We start from the raw sequence: 22,171 nt of genomic DNA, 5'->3' as shown, positions 1-22,171 counted from the left end.
CAGGCCTCCACCACCGCCTCAGCAAGGAAATCAGTTGCCATGACAACTTCAGGTTGCATCATTAAGAATTTTTAAAATGTTGAGAGTTGGGGGGCAGGGCTTCAAACGTTGGAGGAAGAGAAAGAGAGGGAGAGAGAGAGGTGATCTTGAGAAGTGAAAGAAGTAATCCAGGGATGAGCAGAAGTCTTGGCGAGAGGGAGGGAATTCAGTAGTGGGGCCGTCCTTCCCTCCAAGTGCATGTTTTCGTCGTCTTTCTAGAATCGGGAAAGGAAACGGCATCTCATCCCCACCTGGGTTCCTCTTTGTTTCATGTCCTAATTTGATCCTTTTTTCTCTTGTCCATTCAAAGCAAAAAAATTAGAAAGAGGAAGTGGGTTACCAGAAGCAGGCTTCGTTTGTTTTGTTTTGCAGTGTTGAATGAATCGTTGTATTTGAGGTTCTTTTCCTGATGTTCTTAAGTGATTTGGTCCTGAACTCGCCCATCTGACAAAATATAAAAGTAAAACTGTGGACTCCATATTCAACTTAAAGTTTTCCTCCAGCTCTTCACTTGTATGGAAAACAATAAGGGCTGTGATCAGATAGAATTACATTTATATCCAAAGAGGTATCTTTATTCAAAGAATCGTGGATAAGAGACAATACAATTCCTCCATCACTATAATACTATTTTTTCTTAAGAAATTTAGGTTTTATTTTCCTTTTACCTGTATCTGCACGTGGAAGGAGGAGAAGGCAATTCAGATGATCATCCAGGTCATCAGTTACCTGAGAAAGATCTCGAAATAGTTCACTTGCAGCTTTGAAATACCTTGATGGTTAACTGTGTGGGTCGTCAATTCCAGTTTGCCCCATTCCCTGTATCGCCCCCAGCAGTTCACTTTTCTTTATGATGCAGGTCCCCGTTTAACTCCTCCCCCGCCCGTTACAGGGTCTCCGTCCTTTGAAAGAGGGCTCACCCCAAACACCGCGATTCCCCAGGGCGAGGATTCTCACTCATCTTGCGGAAAGGCAGGCGTGCCAGTGAACACGGCTGTGTAGTGTGAGGGCAAAAGGACTTGGAGATAGAATACAGGGAAGATGAAGGGAGGTGAGAGGCAGGAAACCCCTGTGTGGGCGATAAAGGGTTAAATGGATATCAGGCATCCTTCTAAGGGAGACTGGCCCCAGGCCCCAGGCCCCAGGCACCAGGAGCCTTCCTTGCACAGGATTCTGTTGGTCACACTGATGAGAGTCCTCAGGACCTGGCCCCTGCCTGGTTCTTGGGACTTCTGAGGCCACTCTCTTGGCTCTGGGTTAACTAAAGACAGGCAAGAAGCAAACAGCCCGATCCTACGGTATCCACTCGGCCCAAAGCGGGGTCAACCCTACGGAGGCAGCAAGCCCAAGATGGCAGCCTCCTTACTCAAAGGGGTGACAGAATGGTGAGCCAGAGGGTCGGAGTCCTGGACGGCGCTGTGCAGGCCTCCCATCCCTCCACATCGGCTGCTCCCCACATCACTGACCCATGAGGCTGGCCTTGCTCTGCCCTCCAACTCTCCTGCATTGCCACCAACCCCAAGGGTCCTACTCGTTTCTCTCAGGGACCACTCTCCTCCTAGGATGAGAAGGCCTCCTGTGCAGGCACCTCCTTTTTTCCCTCTTGTGCAAGAGGCCATGTGGTAATGGGGCCCTGGCCTGTATCCTTGGGTAAACCCAATTCCCAAATACTCATACATTGTTCTTTCTTTCCTGCAGCCACCCCACCATCCACCCACCAGTCAACAAACGCTTACGCAACACCTTTGTTAGACATTTGCCTGAGCCACGGGGTCAACGAGCTACAGCCCATGGACCCAATCCAGCTTGATGCCTGTTTTTGTAAATAAAGTTTTATTAGAACAGGCATGCCCATTTGTCTACACACTGGCCACAGCTGCTTTTGCAATACAGTGGCAGAGTCAATAGTTGCAACAGAGATCATACGGTCCATACAGCCTAAAATATTGACTATTTGGCCCTTTCCAGAAAAAGGTTTACCGACTCTTGGGCCGGACACTTGGCAGGGTGGGGAGGGCCCAGAAAGCAGAGATAGGAGGGTCAAGCTGAGGTCCTGCCCACCCAAGGAGCTCACAGCCGAGTGGGGGAAACAAGTCATGTGCACTCTTCTTCTATTACAGGGCAGCTGTCCTGAGAGAGGTTCAGAGGAAGTGCTAAGGGACACAGAGGCAAGATGTCCCTGCCCCCAGGAGGACTCAGGAAGGTGCCTGAAGGCTGGACCTTGCAAGCTGGGTTGGCTTGGCCATGTTCATGTGAATAGGTGCGGGAAGAGCATCCACAGGGTGGGGGCTACTGGGCAAAGGCACCAGCACGGGACCCAGAGCTGTGCATCCAGGAAGCAGGAGCTGCGGTGGTTAGGTGTGAAGGCAAGATGCGTGATGAGGGACACGGCCAGAAAGACAGGTGTAGACAGAGTCCTGGAGGATCTCAATGCCAGGATAAGGAGTCTGGAGTTTATTCTCTAGACACAGAAAGTTTTTAAAAGTTTTGAGCTGGGGAATGAATGGGGAAGCTGAGCTTTGGGACCATTAAAAAGGCAGCCAGGCATAGTGTAGATCAGAGATTGATATTTCCAAGAGAAATTAAGCCTTAAGATTTATTCTCCCTAACCTAGTCAAATGAAGTAATGTATAAGAAGGATTTCGTAAGCTATAAAATGTATGGGATTATTGTGATTATTTATTATAACAATAATGCAAACCCAGGTAAGATTTAGACCTTTCTGCTCAGATTCATTTCCATGTTTCAATCACTTTAACAATTTCCCCATCCTGGGTTGGAGTCTGACTTCCCCAGACTGTAATTGTAGCCCACACGATATTGGGCATGACGTGATTAAGTAATCCATGAGCTTTCATATCCAGAGGAGTTATTTTTGGTGGGACACAGAACATGTCATGGCATCATAGTGTCACACAACAGACGGTCCAGCTCTACCCGGGACAGAACACTTCCCGCCAATGGAGCCTGGACACACCCTTCCCGTGGCCTTGGCCCAGGAGAGCGCTGACTGCTGTAGTAAGATCATCAAAGGTCTAAGTCAGGGAGCTAAAGAGCCAGAGCATCACACAGCTCCAGCCAGCACGAGGAGGAGATGAACAGATGACCGCTGCGTGTGGGGGACCTCATCGTCTCAGGAGGGAACAAGGGGCCATTCAGAATGAACCCACTGAAATCAGGAACCACCATTTCATGGAACTGGTAAAAAGACGTGATTAGAATTTTGCCTTAAAAAGTAAAAGTAAAAATCATGAAGTCAACTTTATTTTTCCTTATAGTTAATAAAATTTAGATTCTAATGGCAGTTATGCATGAATTCTTAGGATAAGTAAGCAATAAGTCGGTAAGGGGGCATGATTTTTCCAACAAAATTGTAAGACAACAGGTTACAACCTCCTTCACTGCAGGTTTGACTTCCTGGTGTCATAATAAAGAAGTCTATTTAAAAAAATGTCAAGGGTTTCATCAGTCTTTCCAAGGGCCTTTTTTAATCTGTTGATATGAAATCATCCTAAACATCTGTCACCTCTCAGCCATGATGATAATCCAGCGCTGACTCTTCTAGGACCACCAGATCTTCTTTGCGGGTGGCTTTTGCAAATACTTGAGGCAGTTCTCTAGTATCACCTGCAGTGACTTCAAGAAATCCCACACCTTTGGCAAGATTTACAACTTCACTTTGCAATTGGTTTGCCATTGTGTTCATCCCAAAATCGACAGACGAGACGTTGACTTGGTGGGCGGAAGAGAAGTCAGTGCTGACACAGGATGGTCACCACCCTGGGGGTGAAGGCCAGAAAGCCTGGCACCTCTACAAACTCAGCCGGGCTGCCGAGTTGTCCACCTGCCCTTGTCCACAGCCCTGGGCAGCTCCTGTGCGTCCCCAGGGCTGGTCGCAATCAGAACCTTCTCTACACTCTTCAGACACCTGGCCTCCATTGCTGGCGCTCTGGGGATGACTCACCCGCCACTCTGCAGGGAAATGGAGACCCTGAGGGGGACACCCTCCACCTCTGAGCCCCATACCTGCAGGCTCGGGTGTGTCAGCAATAGCTTCCACCTCTTTTCTTTTAGCCCACAGAGGGACGACTCCTTCTGCATGAGCTTAATCTCTCCATGCCTTCTGCGTTCAACCCCTTCCCACTGGTGCCTGAAAGCGACCTGTCATTTGTTCACAGACCTTCCGTAGCTTCCTGTCCTTGCCACGGCTTCCTTGTGAGTGGAGCCACCTCTCCACCCCACTGGCTGTGGGCTTGACCACATGACTAACGGTAAGCAAGGACGATGTGACGGTTCCCAATGAGAGCTCTAAGGGACATTGCGTATCCTGACAGCCTTGTGCTGCCACCATTTGCAAAAAAAAAAAGCAATGCCCCAGGTGGTCCTTGCATCCTCAGCCTGGGTCCTGGGGTGAGAGACCCATGGAGCAGGTCTGGATAGAAGCCCAGTCAAGCCCAGTTGAGCCACAGACCCATAAGAGAGAAGGAATATTTATTTAGGAAACCACTGTCATTTGGGGGTTGTTTGCTGCATCATTATTGCTACAAATCTAACACACCCCTTTCTTCCCTGCAACCTGTGAGCGTAGATAAACATCTATAACTTTTGTCTTAACAAAATTCTACAGTGTACAAGTCGGGGGTGTAGTCACTTCTGCCAGAGAGCAGGAAGGGAGAGCAAGGGTAATTTGCTCTTGGGGGAGGGAGGGAGTTTGTGTTTTAGTCTCTGCATGAAGGGACAGTCTCCCATGGTAGTGGGGAGTGTGACTTCTGGAGCCAGTTACCCCGGATGGGGATCCCAGCTCTATTATCTTGGGCAACTTACTCAACCTTTCTGTCGAGCTGCGAAGCCGAAATGAATCTGTCAATGAAACTGAAATGCTGATACTAACAGCACCTCCTTGGCAAGCTCATGGGAAAAACGAACCGAGTTAATATATGGCACTCACAGTCGTGCCTGGCACAGCGGACGTATTCAATCAAGGTGATCATTTTTATTCGGTGACTCTCTTCTCCCACTGGCTGTGAGCTCAAGGCTGTATGACAGCCAGCTCTGTTGTCCCGGAACCGACACACAGTCTGCTGCATAGTAGGTGCTTTCTGGATGGCTCTGGAAATCCCTGCAGCCCACTCCCCATTTTCCAGGCCCCCCTGAGCCCAATAGAAGCAACAGAGCCTGTGCTTCTCGGAGAGGCCTCCATGGACTCGCGACACACACACTCCACTGCTCAGTCTTCTGGAATTTGCTCCCCGACATCCTCCCGTCTCTGCCACCTCCTCAGCAGGTAAACCTATCCCAGATGTCAGCTCTGCATCCCTCGGGCCCTCAGAGCCGGTGGGGGAGGGCGTGTGAAACCATTCCCAGTCCCCATCACCATTTGGATGCCAGGAGGGCTGCAAAAGGCCATCCTGGCTGGACAGCCTCTCCCAGACATTCCTGAAGGGAGCAGGAACCTTTGGTGAGTGGCTGGCTGTGTATGCCTCAGCTGGTTATGACGAAATAGAATAGTATTTCTTACACACCTGAGCTAATGGCCTGAGCTCCATGCCACTTACACAATTATAGCAAACGTGGCCACCCCTTCCTGGGATACATTTAGGCCCTAAACCGGAGGCATTATTCTGCTTGTCTCCGAGTGCCGGTTTCCAGGAGCCCACAGCCCGACGCAAACCCTTCCTGTTCGCTCAGAGTGGGAAGGCGTGTGTCAATTCTCAATATTTCCGGCTCAGGACCCTAGTTTTCAAGTCCCCGTGGGTTTGCCTCACCGTGTGTAACTCATTCCAGAGCACTGTGCCATCTCAGCTGCCCAGAGAATCCGTGGTCCCTGCCTGGGCTTCTGGGCGGCCTGGACAGTCAGCCATTATGGCAAAATGGCCTTCCTTCCCTGCTCCCCACCTGGATCGTTTCCACAGCTGCAGGGGTCCAAGTCCGGGCTCAGCTCGTTCTTTCTGGGCCTCTTCTCCCAGCCAGGGCCCATGTCAAGTCTAAGGATGTCCTGCCAGGGGCCGGTGCCTGCGTCTCACATAGGGTCAGCCCCCCTTTATTCCTCTCCCAGGAAACCCCCTTTCCCCTCCTCCGGCCAGATTGTCCCAATTCTGACAGGATGTCGTCTCTCCAGGAGCTGCATATCCCCTTGTGGGAAGAAGGGATTTGCTACCTGAAAACGCCATCAAGGAAATACAGCCACCCTTGCACGCTTTCAAAAAGTGTCAGCCACGTGGCAGAAATATGTGAAAATTATGATCAGACATGAGTTTCTACTTCTGTGAAATTAAGATCAGGGAGAAGGGTGTCCACGAGGGAAATGGACGAAGAAATGATCAATATGGACACCATCATGGCACTGTTTCTCTTTCTCTTACAGCATCGGTGACATCCTTGGAGACCTCCAAAAAACAAAATATACAAGGTGTGACTTTCAACCAGGACTTCTCAGCCTCAGTGCTGCTAACATTTTGGGCCAGACCGTGCTGTCCTGTGCAGTACAGGGCGCTGATCAGCATCCCTGGCTTCTGCCCAGCAAACGCCGTCAGTCCCCTCCCCCAAACTGGGACAGTCAAAATTGATTCAGACGTTGGCAAATGTCTCCTGGGGGGCAAAATCGACCCATTTGAGAACCACTCTCTAAAGGAATGAGATGAACTGTTGTTGAAGAAACGCATATGAACTCTGCCCAATGCACGATGTGAGTCACAGAGGCAAGCCACAGATGTAATTGCAAATTTTCTAGCAGTGACATTTTAAAAAGTCAAAAGAAACAGGTGAAATTAATTTTAATCATATATTTTATTAAACACAATAGATCCAAAATATTATAGTTTCAATATGAAATCAATGTTAAAATTACTATGTGATGGGGGCCAGCTGGGTGGCGCAGTGGATAAGTTCATGCACTCCATTTTGGTGGCCTGGGGTTCACAGGTTTGGATCCTGAGCACGGACTTAGCACCACTCATCAAGCCATGCTGTGGCAGTGTCCTACATAAAATAGAGGAAGATTGGCACTGATGTTAGCTCAGCTGCAATCCTCCTTAAACAAAAAAAAGGAAGATTGGCAACAGATGTTAGCTCAGGGCCAGTCTTCCTCACACACACGCACAAAAATTACTAATGCGATATTTCATATTCTTTTTTTTGTACTATATCTTGGAAATCCAGTGTGTATTTTACACTTCCAGCACAACTCACTTTGGACTAGCCACGTTTCAAGTGCTGTAGCCACACAGTGCAGGTTGGGGAGCGTGCATGGCTTTACAATGAAACCATAGACTTTAGAATCAAGTAAGCAGTCAGCCTCAACTTCCAGCTCGCTAGCTAGGTGACTCTGAGCAGGTGATTCTCTCCGAGCCTCGGTTTGCCTCTCTGTAAAATGGGGCAATGAGGCCTCTTTGGTTGTTAGTCCCTGCCTCTGAGGAGCAGTTCCTTTCGAGCAGCGGGTGGCCATGCCCCAAGGTGGCCATCACGGAGTGTCCGTAGTGATCCCACCGACCTGCTTTGCCCTCTGCCCTTGGAAACAGCACATTCCTGAGGGTCTCAGCCCCACCAAGTCTCCTCTCCCAGGCGGCAGGTTCACCCATGGCACGCGTTCCCCCTGTATTTGTTAATAAAAGTGCCTTCTCTAGAACGCAACCAAAAGCGGGGAGTGGGGAGTAACAACATGTGGTTGGCGTCTCAGATATTAATAGCACTGAGTGTCACACACTATGACAGTGATGAAAGTGGGTATGGACATGGGGCCCCCTCTCTTCTGGGAGGCGACGCTCCCCCTGGCAAATGGAAAATAAACACAGCCCTGGCGGAGCACGAATGCCAATAACTGTGAAATTTTGATTAAATAATAGATATGTGTTCAGAAGCACTTCTTTATAGTATGTGATTAAGAAAGATAACTAGACATTCTTACAGCCCTAATGATAATAATTAGCCCAACACATAAAGTGCAGAATATGACACCAGAAAGGCCATTATTAACCTTTCCCAGGGTTATTTTTTGGGGTGCATTTTTGACACCGTGGACACTGGCATTCAGAAACTAAATAAAACCCTAGCTGAGGCTGTTACGGGCAACTATTGCCTGGATCTGTCATGGGATCAGGACGGGGGGTGAGAAGAAGAGAGGGAGAAAGAGACCGTGTGCAGGGGGCATAAAAAGTCTTTTATACAAACCAGATGCTTGTTTAATATCGAACATCTGGCTAGTCTTATAAAGATTTGTATTAACATTTCTGCAACTGTCAGTAATTCAGAAAACTGACAGAGCTTCCCTGGTTAAATTTTTGCTATAAATAACAACCTTAGACCCAGGCTTTTTTTTTTTCTGCTTGCATGCAATTTTTGGTTCCTGACATATGATGCCCAACTGTTCCGCACTTCCTGTCCTGCCCTGAGGAGGTGGGGGGCGGAGTGGGGGCATCTGCTCTGGAATCTCACTTCTTGGCACCTCCCCAAGACCTGCCCCAAAGCTCCCCACTCCAGCCTCTGGGATGACGGGCCTCAATGCCACTCAGCTTTCTTGTATTCAATACCAATGTATCCGTTGGCTTTTACTGCATAACAACTCATCCAGCACTGGGTGGCTTCAAATAGTGACCATTTATTTTCCGTATGATTCCATGGGCGGGCAATTTAGACTGGGCTCCGTGGGATGGTTCTTCAGGTCTCTGCTGGGCTCACGCGTGCATGTGTAGTCAGCTTCCGGGTGGCGGGGGCTGGCTGGTCTAGGATGGTCTCCAATGGATGGCTCATGTCTGCTTCCTGTGCTTGCCCATCTTCCTTCAGGCCAGCCTGGGAGCACTCGCATGGCACAGGCAGGGATCCAAGAGAGCCAGTGGCAGCATGCAAGGTCTCTTGAGGCCGAGGTTCAGAAGTGGCAGGCCATCTTTTCTGCTCCATTCTGTTGCTCAAAGCAAGTCACAAAACCAGATTCATGAGGTCAAGAAATGGACTCCACTCAATGAAGAGGTCAAAGTCAGGTTGCAAGGTTGTAGGATGGAGAACAATCATGGCCATTTTTGTGAACAAGATTCCGCCCCAGGTACAGCCTCTCGGCCATTATCCAATGACCCCCCACAACGGGCAAGGAAGGTACTATCCTCACCACTGTATGGGGAAGGAACCTCAGGGGGCTGAGGGATAAGCCAAGGTTGCACGGCTCCTAAGAGATGCCACGAATCAAAAGCAAAGGCAACAAGATGCCTGGAGAAGGTAAACAGCAGGAAACCTTTGCAGGTGGGCAGTGAAGAAGCCATGGAAGACGGAGTCCGTCACCAGCTGGAGCCGCTGCCCGCCCGCGGCCAGGGCGGACTTTCTGGCTGAAACAGTAGGCAGCCTCAGACCAGCGTGATTTGAGCAGCATCACGAGGAGCCATTATTATTTCACTGGTTTGTTTTTCCACCATCTCATTCAATAAAGGAATGAGGTAGCTTACAAAAATATGTGCCAATGTTAAAGGACAAAAATAAAGAAGAGAGAGCTTCAGGGTACCATCTTTGAAGGCCCAAGTTGAAGTGTACAGGTGTTGGGAGGAATGAGGACCCGCTGATGTCTCAGCGGATCTCAATTCAGCACAGTGATTCTCAGCCAGGGACCGAGCAGTCCCCCACAGCGGGCATTCAGAGATGGTACGAGGTCATTTTTGGTGGTTGCAATGAAGGAGGCGAGAGAAAGCTACTGGCATTTAGCAGGTGGGCTTTGGGTGCTAAACATGATGCATCCCACATGACAAAGAATCATTCGAATGAGAACATCAATAGCAGCCTCGTTGACCCGGGGCTGGCCTGCAAGGGTCCCTAAGGAAATGAGACACAAGGCCAGCAAGCTTTGACGGAACAACAGTGCATAATATTTTCATGACTGCATGGTGTACAAAGTTACACGTGCACTTTGTCCTTTAATCCTCACAATAACCTCGTGAGATGCAGCAGATCTGATCACATCTCTCCATTCCACTGACAAGGAAACTGAGACTGAGGGTTTTCAGTGACTGGCTCCAACATGTCAGTTCAAGTCCTTCAAGAAGCAGATGCCAGGAAGGATGAAGGCGAGAGGGAGCGGGAGGAGAGGGAGAGTCTTCAGACTGAGGTGTGCGTCTGACACCTGGGAGAGGAAACGAGGAAGGGAGGAGGATGGGAGGAAGAGCCGCAGCCCCCGGGAGCCCTAGAGCAAAGACTGCCTGTCGGAGGAGCCCTGGGTGATAGGGTAGGACGGCCCAGCTCCACCACCCCACCAAGCTCAGGCACCAGCTGGGAACGGCTGGAGGAGGGCATGGCCTCAGGGTGAACACTGCTGAGGACCTGAATGGGCTGTAGCCAGAGACTGTTTGCCAATGACCCTGCCCCCAGCAGGTTCTCTGGAAGGGAGCCCTGGGCTGGACAGCTCCAGGGCCACCACACCACAACAAAGAAGTGGTGGAGTCAAGACTCAAATGCAGATGAGGAAGAACAAAGGGAAAGACGTGGAGAGTGAGGGACCTGAGCAAGTCACGGGCGCAGCCCAGGTGCGGCCTGCAGAAATCCTTGATCTGGCAGAACAAGAAGCCAGACAGGTTGGAGAAATCACAAAGCAGCTGCCAGGCCCCGGACTCTGCTTGGACCCATCTCAAAAAACCAAGCAAAGCTGAACCATGCTGGAAAGTCTGGGCAAGTCGTGGGACTCTGTGTTCACGTGGTAGCCTGATGAGAAGGTCTAATTAGCCAAAGTTTTTGCACACGCAAAAGCCACGGTGCCTCATTTAAGGAGGAGACAGGAAACAAACAAAAGAAAGGTTTGGGGGCCGAGAGTGTCTGCCTCCCGGGGTGGCATTTTCTGGTGACTGTTGCTGTGAAGGGCCTCCTGCTGGCGTCACCCGGCTGAGTGCCACATCACGTGGGCCCCCTGGCATTGGAGATGCTATAATGGGGCCCTGGCATCACAGGGGCAGGAAGTCAGTGATGCAGAACCTCTGAGTCACCCCCGAGCCAGAGACACGATGAGATCAAGGAAGCTTTAAGGGTCCTTCAGCGTCACCTAGTGCAGCCCCTCCACCTCTTTACAGATGAGGAAACTGAGGCCCAGAGAGGGCCTCAGACCTTCCTCTAGACGTGGTTCTCAACCTGGCCACTACTGACGTTTGGGGTCTGGATAAGTCTTTCACAGGAGAGGATGGGGGAAGGTCTGTCCTGTGAGTTGTAGGAGGTTTAGCAACATCCCTGGCCTCTATCCACTAGATGCCAGGAGCGTGTCCCCACTCATGACAACCAGAAATACCTCCAGACATTGCCAATTGTCCCCTGCAAACAAAATCACCCCGTTTGAGAACCACTGCTCTAGGTCAAACATCCAATTAGTAGCAGAGAGGGACCTCCAACCAGGTCTCCTGCCTTACACGCCACAGCCTATCATCTCCAACATGACAACAATCCGGGATGGGACAGGGCCAGGGTCTGCCTTTTGACATCGGGGATTTGAGAAGGACAGGAGGGACAACTTTGAACTTCCCTGAAGTGCCCCAGCCCCAGCAGAGAGGCAGATGGAAAGCTAACATTGGACCACGGTATAATCAGAGAGAACCTCCCTTTTTCATTTTTTAGTAGATTCTTTTCATTAGAATCACATCCACGGCACCAAGGAAATTGGAAACAGAGAATGAAACAGATGGCATGGCTCCACCATCTTCTTTCAACGCATCTCCACGTCTCTTCGATTTCCCGGAGCACTGGGAATCTTGGTTTAAAGAAGCTGGGGAAACTTCCCTGTGGATGTGGGCTTCCTCCCTCCACGTTCGTTGGGCTGCTGGAAGGTGCTGGCTGGCCTATAAGCATACAGACATTTTGGACAGGATACTTCTGGGCTTGACTACTCTGGCCTGCAGGGGCTCCCCTGTGCTGAGATCAACTGGCAATGCCTCCCATTTGCACAGATTCCCCTTCAAAGGGAATTTTTTCCTTTCTGTTATCGCAAAACCTGTACAGTTGACTTGAGAGGTGTTATGTTCCCCCATTCTTTAGGTGAAAAATGGAAGCCTGGGACTTGGAGGTGAGAACTCAGGTCTTCTGGCTGCTAGGTGGCCATCACCTGCCATGTGCCCTTTCTGAGTCTCAGTTTACCTGTCAATAAAGTGGGGAGGATGCGGATGTGATGCTGCTCCGTGGAGCTGTGAATCAGTTTATGAGATACTCTGCATGCAATGCAAAGAAGACCTTCACTGTCTGCCTGACACGATCATTTATTCAGTAAGAATTTACCGAGTGAATGAATGATCGCCACGCCTATAAATTATGCAACCACCGTTCAGTTCTACAAAGCCCACAAAGGGAGGTGGGTACGGGTGCAGGCTGCAGAGGCAGCTGGGTGCAGACCAGCTCAGGCAAAGAAGGGAACAGTTGTTGATTCTCTGCTTACGCAGCCAACACCTCTAGTGCATTTAAAATAGACCCGGATTTACCAATATTCTCCAGGCACGCAGCTTGCCTTCTCTTGCACAAAATGAGTTGAAATGGCACTACCTTGTCAAAGATGGGACCCGGGGCTTGCTGTGCTCCATGTTGGATCACTCAGACACAGAGTCTCTCCCCTGCCTGTGTCGGGGAGGGCTCCATCATGCCCTGACTTGAGCCGCTGTCAGTCACAGCACACAGCCTGCACTCAACAGCCTCCATGGGTGACGGGAGGGAGGACCATTCCTGCAAGAGATGCCTCTGATCCAAGGGCACCTTACTGCTACCCACTAACACTGCACGAGATTGTCCCGACTCTGTGCTGGGCAAACCCTCTGGCTCTTAATCACAGAGATCTCAATCCACTAAATGAGGACCTGATGCTAGACTAGGCAGGGTACTGGCAGGAACCGCATTGTCACCTGCTGTTGAAATGTTGCTGAAGCTTGGGAGGGAAGAGGGGTCCCCATGAGCTCAAGGAGTACACTGGAAAGAGCCCTGAGCCTGTTGGAAGTCCTAGGCTCCTATCTCAGCCTCCTGGTTGTGGGATTTCAGGCAAGTCACTTTCAAGTCTGCTCTGTATGGTTGTGCAGGTAGTTTACTGAACAAGGCAGTGATCCGAGGTGGAAATCTAGTCTTCTCTCTGCTTGCCAAGCCATGCACCCTGGAACAGCGCTGTGTCAGCCCAGAGGAGGAGACACATTCTCCTTATTCTCACAAAGACACTACACAGGCCAGCAGCAGCCTTGGTCCAGTGTCTTTTGGAATCTCCGTTTCTCCCTTTATTGACCAGCAGAAGGTCTATGGCATGTCCTTGTAAGGATTATAGAGCCTCTCCTTCCCGTTTGCTATTCTTTCTTTTCCTTTCCATCTCCTTCAAAAAAGAAAGAAAGAAAGAAAAAAGCCTTCAGGTTTATCACTCTGAGCTTCCAGAAAGGAAGATGGAGAGTGTGGGCGGAGCCTAGAGATACAGGATGAACACCTGCACGACTTGCGGGATTTCCGGACGTGAGGGAGGAGGACAAGGAAGCCTAAGGGGACTCTGAGGGTCAGGCGTGGGCTCCTGGGTGGGTGGAGGGGGTGGGGAGCAGGAGGCAGAGTTTGGGAGTGGGGGGTGGGGCGGAACGAGCTCCTCCTGGACAGGCGGTTATGGACGTTCCAGGAGAAAGGCCCGCACGGGTTTGAAACTCAGGAGAGGCGCCTGAAGGAGAGGCACGGACTGGAGAATCCTGGGGCGCATCACAGCGAGCCCATCAGACCTGCGCGCGTGGCTCCGACTGCTGTCAAAGAAGGACGCAGTTTGAAAGCGGGGACGGGCGGCATCCCGGACCGCATCCCGGAAGCCACCTCGCTCCAGCGCTTTAGACGGCTGCCGTTCCAGGTGGGACGTCCCGCCCTGAGTGTGCAGCGAAGGGGCTCCGGACCTCTCCAGATGCAGAAAATGACCACAGAGCCTGGGCGGGGTCAGGTCTGTCTCCCCAGGCAGCCAGGCTGAGATCCCAGGGATTTGGGTCAAGCTCTGAAAAACGTTCCTGTCTGGGACACCTTCTCTGACCTGGGCCTATTTTTAGAAATTCTTTTTAATGAACAGCATGCAAAACTATGGATTCAGCAGACTCTATTCCCCCGGGGCTCCCTCTGCGATGCATTTTAAATGGAGTCGCTGGTGGAAAGCCGCTATGTACTCTCACAAGTGCCATTCGAAACCGTCGCATGCTGGGCTTTCGGGTACCACTAGCTGTTCCTTTACAATAATCATCATAACAACAGCCTCTTGCATGCCGAGAGCACTTTACAGTTTGCAGAATGCATTCGCTCCATTGACTCACCTGATCATCACACAGCACAGCACGGCAGGATTGTCAGCCCATCGTACAGATGGGGAAACAGAGGCCAAGTGAGACAGACCCAAGACCACATAGATGGGGCCACTCACAGAAGTGAAGGCAAAGCTGGACTAGACACACACGGATGGAGCCAGGGCAGCTCTGGGCATGTAGATCGCTAGGACTAGACAGCATCCCTCAGGAGGCCATTTCTGGGATGAACCAGGCCCCGCCTTTTTTATACTTGTCTGTCTTGCTCAGAATCTCAGGAGAGAATGTGATTGGTTGAACTTGGGTCATGTGCCCATTCCTCTCTAGGGAGTGAAGGACCATGGGACGGACAGCTCCTCCCAGAAGGCACACAAAGGAGAAGAGGTGACACCCCAGAAGGCAGTGGGTTGCATTAGTAGAAGAAGGAGGAACAGACCCAGAAGCAGAGGAAGCATCCGATGCTCACTCCATTCTTTAAATCAACGAATGGATGGAATCCTGTGTCTTCCTTTCCTCCACTTCTATTCTCTTTCTAGCACTATTTTCACTTCATCTCTGAAGGCTCTGTGAGGAGTGCCCCCTAACAGTTTGGCTGCATGTGCCTTTGAACCAGTCCCTGCCCTTGTCTACGGCCCCATTTCCTCATCCATACCTCATCTACACCTGCATCTGCAAATGCAAGGCAGCCGGGAGCCCTGGAGACCCAAGGCAGGGATCCAAGTTCAAGAGGCTAAGAACAAATAGACTTTGGCGATCTTGCCAGTGTGCCTCCCGCCAGCCATCTTTTCCATCCGAAATGACAGGAAGTCCAGGACTTGATTCCCCAGTGACATCATGGAAACTGGCTGGCCTGGCTAAAGAATATTCTCCCCCCGGCTTTTCTACTACAAGTAAAAATTTGCAAAAGTCCATAATCCTTCAGACCTCTCTGCAGCGTGGCTGCCTCTGGCCTCCCCCTGCCCTGCATGCGGCCTCTGCTCTTCCCTTCTGTTTGCACCCGACACATTCCCATTCATCTTTCCAGCTCAAGAACCAATGCCAGCCCTGCCCTGACCCTCCTGCCCCACCTGGAATGGAATCGCCTTCCTCCGAGCTCCCTCTGGCTTGGCCTCTCATTACAGTCTTCTTCCTGTTGGGTCAGTTACTCACGCTTCTTACCAGCCTGTGAGCATTTCACAGGCAGGGTGTGCGTGTGTTCTCAGTGCCCAGCATGATGCCCAGCTCAAGGCAGGCCCTGAGTGATGGCTTGTGGGCTAACGGTGAACGATTGGATGGATGGATGGATGGAATGTTTTCCGAAAGTCATGTGGATAATTGGCGACAGACCTGGCTTTGGAGCCCAGTCTTCCCATTCTGAAACAGGGCCGTCCCAAATGAATTCTTTCCTTTTCCGCCAATCCATAGTTGCAGCGACAGTGCTTTTGCTCGTTTTGATTGAATCCTTATTCTGCTGGACCTGCATTTCCTAGGGCTGCTGCTTCATCAGTTCAACTACTCAACAAACGTGCGGTGCGCCAGGCATTGTACGGAAAGCAAGCCGTCTAATAGTCATGCTCTGCTCATGCCCCAACGGTTTCTGTTTGTCCCCCCAGCAGGAGGCCCAGCCACGCTCTGAGAGAGAAGGAGGGTGAAGCCGATGGAGACAGTTTGGACGAGCCTCTTGGGAAATGGGAGGATGCTGTCCAGGACTCTTAGGGGGTTCCTGAGCAGCACGGGGGACCGACGAATCTGTAAGGCAGCAGCTGAAAGGAGGAAGTAGATTCCTGGGAAGGTCAACCCAGAGTGGATCCGCCAAATGGAACCGTGGTCTCGTGGGTGACATGAAGCACAGATGAACCCAACAGGAAGATGCTACCATCACAGGCCTTCTGGTTTTAAGTGGGTAGCAATCCCAAGCTTTAGGTTTTGTCAGACCATCAGCAGTAGCCATCAAGGACATAACTTTTAAAACATTTGTGACGGAACAGAAAGGGTCTGAAGCAGGGAGAAGATACCCCACAAACGCCGCTTCATTTCCCTTGGGGAAGACCTATTTGCTGTAACTTGTCCTTGGAGCGGGGATGGGTTGGGGGCTGGAGGGGAGGTTCTTGTATATTCAATGAAAAATTTCTTCTCTCTTGGCTGTGTCAAAACAGATGTCAAATATGTCCAAATGTCCCTTTGTCTGTGTTTATGGGTGTTTTCGAAGAAGAGGAGGCAAGGATGCTTGTCTTCCTAACTTTCAGCAAAACCGTAAAAGGCCGTGGATATTCACTCTCATATGACTTTATGCCTTTATCACATTCCTTACATTTTTGAAACAATGGCATTTTTTCCTGGTGAATCGTGACTTGTCACCATCCCGTGTAATTTCTGCAGACCTCAGTTTCCTTTTCTGTACAATAAGAAGCTCAGAATGAACATCCAAGGGCCCTGATCCCTAACACACCACGAGGCTTTGACACCGATGCGGAAGACACATCCTCCCAGGGGTATAATGCACACAAATCAAACCAACATATAAATCATCCCAGCCTGTTAGGTCTCATACACAGTTTCTGTTAATAAAATATGCAAATATTTTGCAGTAAATTGATTTCCCAGTTTCCTTCTCTTATCTCCATATTTATTATTCATGATTCTTCCACTCCTTACTTGAAACGTAAGCGGGGAGTAAGTCTACAGCGCTGAGTTCACTGCTTCCTTACGGTTATTATTAGCACAATGTTATACTCTAGGGAATAAAAGAGACTTGCCAATATTACTTCCAATCTCAATCCCGGCTGAGAACAAAATGCAAGAAGGTCTTCATTGATCTAAGCCCATGCACCGTGCACCTAACTTCCTGGCAAACTTCAATAGGAGTGTGAGTTTGTTGAGGAAAATGAGGATCTTTTAAGCCGTGACTGCAAGGATGTGGTTGCTTCATTTGTTCAAAGTGGCTACACTGTATCTCAGTCAAGAATTTGGTGAAATAGAAAAATCTGGAAACTTTATTTGTTGACTAGAGAGGTTTTTTTTGAAAAAAAAGAGTATTGGAAGGATCTTCGTTGTGCGTCAGATACAAAACCTGGACCCAAAATGTGTAGTCCCAGATGACCATTCCACGGAAAGCAGTGGTCAAGCAAAACTTCAACCACTAGTCACCCCTCTTGAAGAACATAATCCTTACCACTCGGAGCAAAACCGATTACCCATCCTGTCCTTTCTGCTGACACTGCAGCTCCTGGAGCCTTTGCCTGTCCCACCCCAGCCAACGTTTCTCTCTCCCATGCCCTTCGATCTCAACCATCTTGTTCTGGGTCACCGCTCCACCACTGTGCCCTCAGCCCCCAGAACTCACAGGGTGGACAACCGTCACCCATCACTGCTCTTCTTGAGGGTTTTGGCCGTGGTGGGTTGGGTGTGTTCTGACTTGCCCCCTCCAGAGTGAGCGCAAGGGATTTTGGTGCTGAATGGAGGAAAGATACGACCTCAAGGTGGCAGTAGCATGTAAAGAGTTCATCTGGGAGTCACTTTGACAGGTTTGCATGCGGGAGAAGTCCCTCACAGCACTACCGTGTCCAGAGACGAGGGCAGAGCAGGGAAGCCATCACTCAGAAGGGGAGGAAGGCGGAGGAACTTGTGGGGGAGAGAGGGGTTGAAGAGAGTCTTACATGCCTAGGTGATGTTGCTCAACAGCCCAGAGAGGAGCTGCTGGGTCAGAGAGCTTCGAAGGGCAGCCTCAGCATGGGGTCCTCATTGCCACAGGGTTTCTCTCATCTCTGGCTAGCAGATGTTGGGCATGGATTCTCAGGGTATGTAAAGCAGGCAGCTGTAATTGGATAAACATCTGCTTGTTTGGGCCGTGCTGGAAACAACTCAATGTGTACAAATTTGAGCTTGGGTCCTGGCCTGCAGCCTCATTCACGTCTGGCAGTTGGTGCTGGCTGTTGGCTGGGGTGTCTCAATTCTCCATGTGGAGTCTCATCCTTCATCAGGCTAGACCAGGCTTCTTTCTAAGTTAACAGAAATATTCCAAAAGGGCAAGCTCAAGTGTGCAAGTGCTTATTGCCTCTGCTTACATCATACTTGTTGATGTTTCCTTGGCCAACATGTCATACAGCCTAGACCAGAAGGCGTGGACCCCAAGGTGTGACTCGTTGGGGACCTTTATTGTAACAATCTATCACAACCCAGAAGCCGCAGCCACAAGGAAGGTTTTTCGTATGGTGTCCACTTTCCTGTCTTTTGGAAGAAACCACTTTCAGCCTGGACTCCAATCAGGAAGTTACTTTTTCTGATAAACAGAGTTCTCCCAAAATCAGATCCTGAAGAAAGGACTCTAGTGAAGATAGTTTACTTGGGAAGCAATCCAGGGAAACACAAGTGAAGGAGTGGGGAAAGTGAGGCAGAGAAGGGAGGAAACCAGTAAGGTGCTGGGGAGTGAGTTACCACTGTGGGAAGTGGGAGCTTAATCCTTCTGGGGACCCTTTGAGAAACCACATGGGCAGGCCCGAGAATTTACCATCAGAGGATGGGGAAGCTGGAGCATTTACCTGCCACTGGTGGAGCAGGTTTAGCAACTTCTGAGATGATGGGGAAAGTCAGAAAGCAGAGAACAAGACGGGCTCAGGTGCCTGAGGTGGGAAGCTGTCAATGTGCTGGAAACAGTCCACTCCAGCTGCAGGTAAGCCAGTGGGCTGAGGGGACATAAGCCAGGGTGGCAATGGCATCTGACACAGAGAGAGAAAAGGAAAATCCCTCCATCACCAAAATGCAAGTGCAATGCAGCCAGCACATACAGACACGACCTAGAGCCCAAGAGCAGAGGGAGAGAGGCCCAAGCTGCAGAACATCCACATCTTGTAATGCGTGGCCATCATCAAGGGTTCTCCTGAGCAGAGTGGAGGAGGCAAACCATCCCCAGGATGACCAGTAAGAGAGAATTCGTACTAATTGTGAACTTTGAGTTTTCTCATATATACAGACATAGACATATTTTGCAAATAGGAATAAAAGTCTAACTCCAAAAAGTGGTCTCCTTCCTGGTAATCTCATTGTGGAACAAACCCTGCTTGGGATCCAGAAAGCTCTCACCTATTTCAAGAAAGGAATGGGAAGTCAATAGCACAAGTTCTGTTTCGTAGTTCATTGGGGATCGTTATGTTTAAGTCAGCTGTGGAGTCAACTGTAGGTACCCTATTTCATTGATTCTAAAATGCTCGTTTTTTTCATAATTAATTTTTCCAAAACTGGGATGCATCCTACAATCATAACTGGCAGAATTGTTTTCTTCCTTGGTGGTACATAAAATAACTGTGTGCCTTATATTTGATGGTGTCTTAGATACAATGAACAGTGTGGTTCTCATTTCAGAACATGAGTTCAACCAGGTTGGAACAACCCTTTCCTTGACCAAAGTCCTAAACTAAAGACCGTCTCCAAACCACAGTTGTGAGAGACGCCCAAACCCCCTGCCTTTTCCAATCAGGATTCTGAGCCCCAAGGAGATGCCCGGAGCAGGTCTGCAGCCCTCCTTACAGAACAGTGCTTTTAAGGTGTCTACTGCTGCTTGGGTTACACAAGGCTGTATTTTATTATTCAAGACGTCAACTTTTGAAAGAACTTTCACATCTATCAGAAAGAGCAAATGCTAAGAAATCGAAAAAGAAGGCAGGAACAATGACAGAACTCAGAGCAAGGGGACTAGACTAAGACTGGATTCAGTGGCAACCAACGTGGAAGAATCCAGGTTAAATAACTAGAGGTTCATTTATCTCGTGCATGGAAGAAGACTGGAGGGAGGTGTTGCTGGACTGGTACAGTAGCTCCACGGTCACCTGGGGTCCAGGCTCCTTCTATTTTTCTTACCCGACCTCCAAGCACATTGTTTCCATCTTCAGGGTTACCTCAGGGTCCAAGGTGGGTGCTGCAGCATCAACCATCTCATCTACAAGGCAGGCTGGAGGAGAGAAGCAAGGCAGAAGGGCAAAGACAGCTCCCTCCCCACCTCCTCTTAAGAACACTCCACAGAAGCTCCGCCCAGCCACTTCTGCATGCTTCATCTCATTGGCCAAACTCAGTCACACGTCTACTCTAGCTGCAAGGGAGGCAGGGAAGTGAAATCTTTCAGCTGGGCGCCGTGTTGCCTCAAGTTGTAGAGGTCATCTTAGTAAGGAAGAAGGGGCGAGTGGGGCTGGGGTGGGCAGCTGGCAATCCCTGTTGCAGGAAGATTTCCACAGGCTAAATGAGGAAGTGGAGTAGCGAGTTATAGCCTCACGGAAGATGGCAGGGAACTGCAGGAGGAAACTGAGTAAAGGACCCTTCGCCATGAGGCTCATCACAGCTGTGTTTAGGAGCACTGAACCAGGAGGCCTAGAGGCCAGGATTCCAGCCTGACTCTGACACAAACTCAGCCCGTGGGAGCCCTGCAAGCTGCCTGGTGCCTGTTGCTGATCACATCAGTCCATCAAAGGCTGCAGAGAGAGACCATTGTCCATCTCCACAACAGGAGAAGGTCCCAAGTGGGGAAGGACAAAGCTGTCAAACACACTTTCTCCTTTCGTTTCAGAAGCGGACCTGGGCGCCCGCCTTTGTCACCAGTCCCCTTGCTCCCATTAGCACACTCGGGGCCGTGGGGGACAAACGGGCCTGGTTATTAATGTACTTTCCAGGCGGGAGGTCCCGAGTGGGCCTTTTTCATGGTCACTGGTGGTCTCCGCATCCCACCCGCTCCCTGGGAATCCAGGCCACAAGGAAATGCTCATAAAAGAGGAAAATTACCCAGAAAGCGTCTCCCAAAGAAAAGTCGGCTCTAAAAAAGTTTGTGCACGTTGCAAAGCATTATCTTTACGTCCTCCAGCTAGGCTAAAAGCCTATCCCTTTCCTCCCTGAGATTTCTAGTGAATTAATAATGCCACTGATGAATATTCAAAAGTAGGCAGCTATTGTGCCTCCAAGCACATAATTAATTATTCATTACACATTTTTATTCACTGAATTAAAAAACACAGGGTGCTCTGGGAAATGAAGTGTACTTCACTGCAGGGGCATGAAATTCCACGCTGCCCCTTTAAGGACTATTATTCTCGATTTGTGGTTACCAAGCAACATAAATGCTGGGCAATTAGATCATGGGTTGTCCCTGAAGACTGATGGGATAATAAGCAGTAGTTAAGTATTAAGTTGACCCAGTGAAGGTCCCATCTGAATAAACCTGGGTAGGACCACAGCTGGCGTCTTTTAAATGAAACTTTTACATTAATACCGTACAAGAGGTGATTCTGTTCCGGGAGCACGCCTCGGCAGAACTCACTCATTTGCAAACCCCGCGCAGGTTCACTGTCGTCCGTCTGCCACCACCGCACTGGCGAAGTTGTACAGGGAGAGCGCTGTCCACTCCCGAACTGGCAGTGGCTCAGCTCCCAGGGCAGCTGGGCTGAGACATCAGAATCCGACCTCAGCCTCCCCCAGAAAGAAGATGCACTAGTGGGGACTTCCAGGCAGATTGCAGGTGGACGAGTGAAAGCTGGGTTTCTCCTCTAGACGGGCTGAAGTTGGAGCCCAGCCCGTCCCAGCAGGAAGGCCCAGATGAGGAGAGCCCAGCCTGCTCCCTTGCTCACGGCTGCTCCCTCCCTCCTGGATTCCAGCCCCAGACGGACCTTCCTGCCCTTGACTCCAGTGCAGAGACCTAACTGGTCCAGGGCTGGCACTCCAGGTCTATGTGGCTGCCTCTCTCCTAGGCACCACGGCCCCCAGGGATCAAATTCAGGTCCTGGTATGTCTAGATCCTCAGAGTCCAGCATGTAGCAGGCTATTAACAAATGATTATTGAACAAATATTAAGGATTTAGGATACTTTCTTTATTAGTCATCCCATTTGGTTGTAAAGCACAGCTCAGACTAATGATCGCAGTTAGCTTTTCTTTACATACTCCAGT

The sequence above is a fragment of the Equus quagga genome, chromosome 20 (assembly GCF_021613505.1).
Source record: "Equus quagga isolate Etosha38 chromosome 20, UCLA_HA_Equagga_1.0, whole genome shotgun sequence".
Taxonomy (NCBI): Eukaryota; Metazoa; Chordata; class Mammalia; order Perissodactyla; family Equidae; genus Equus; species Equus quagga.
This window is presented reverse-complemented; position numbering follows the sequence as displayed.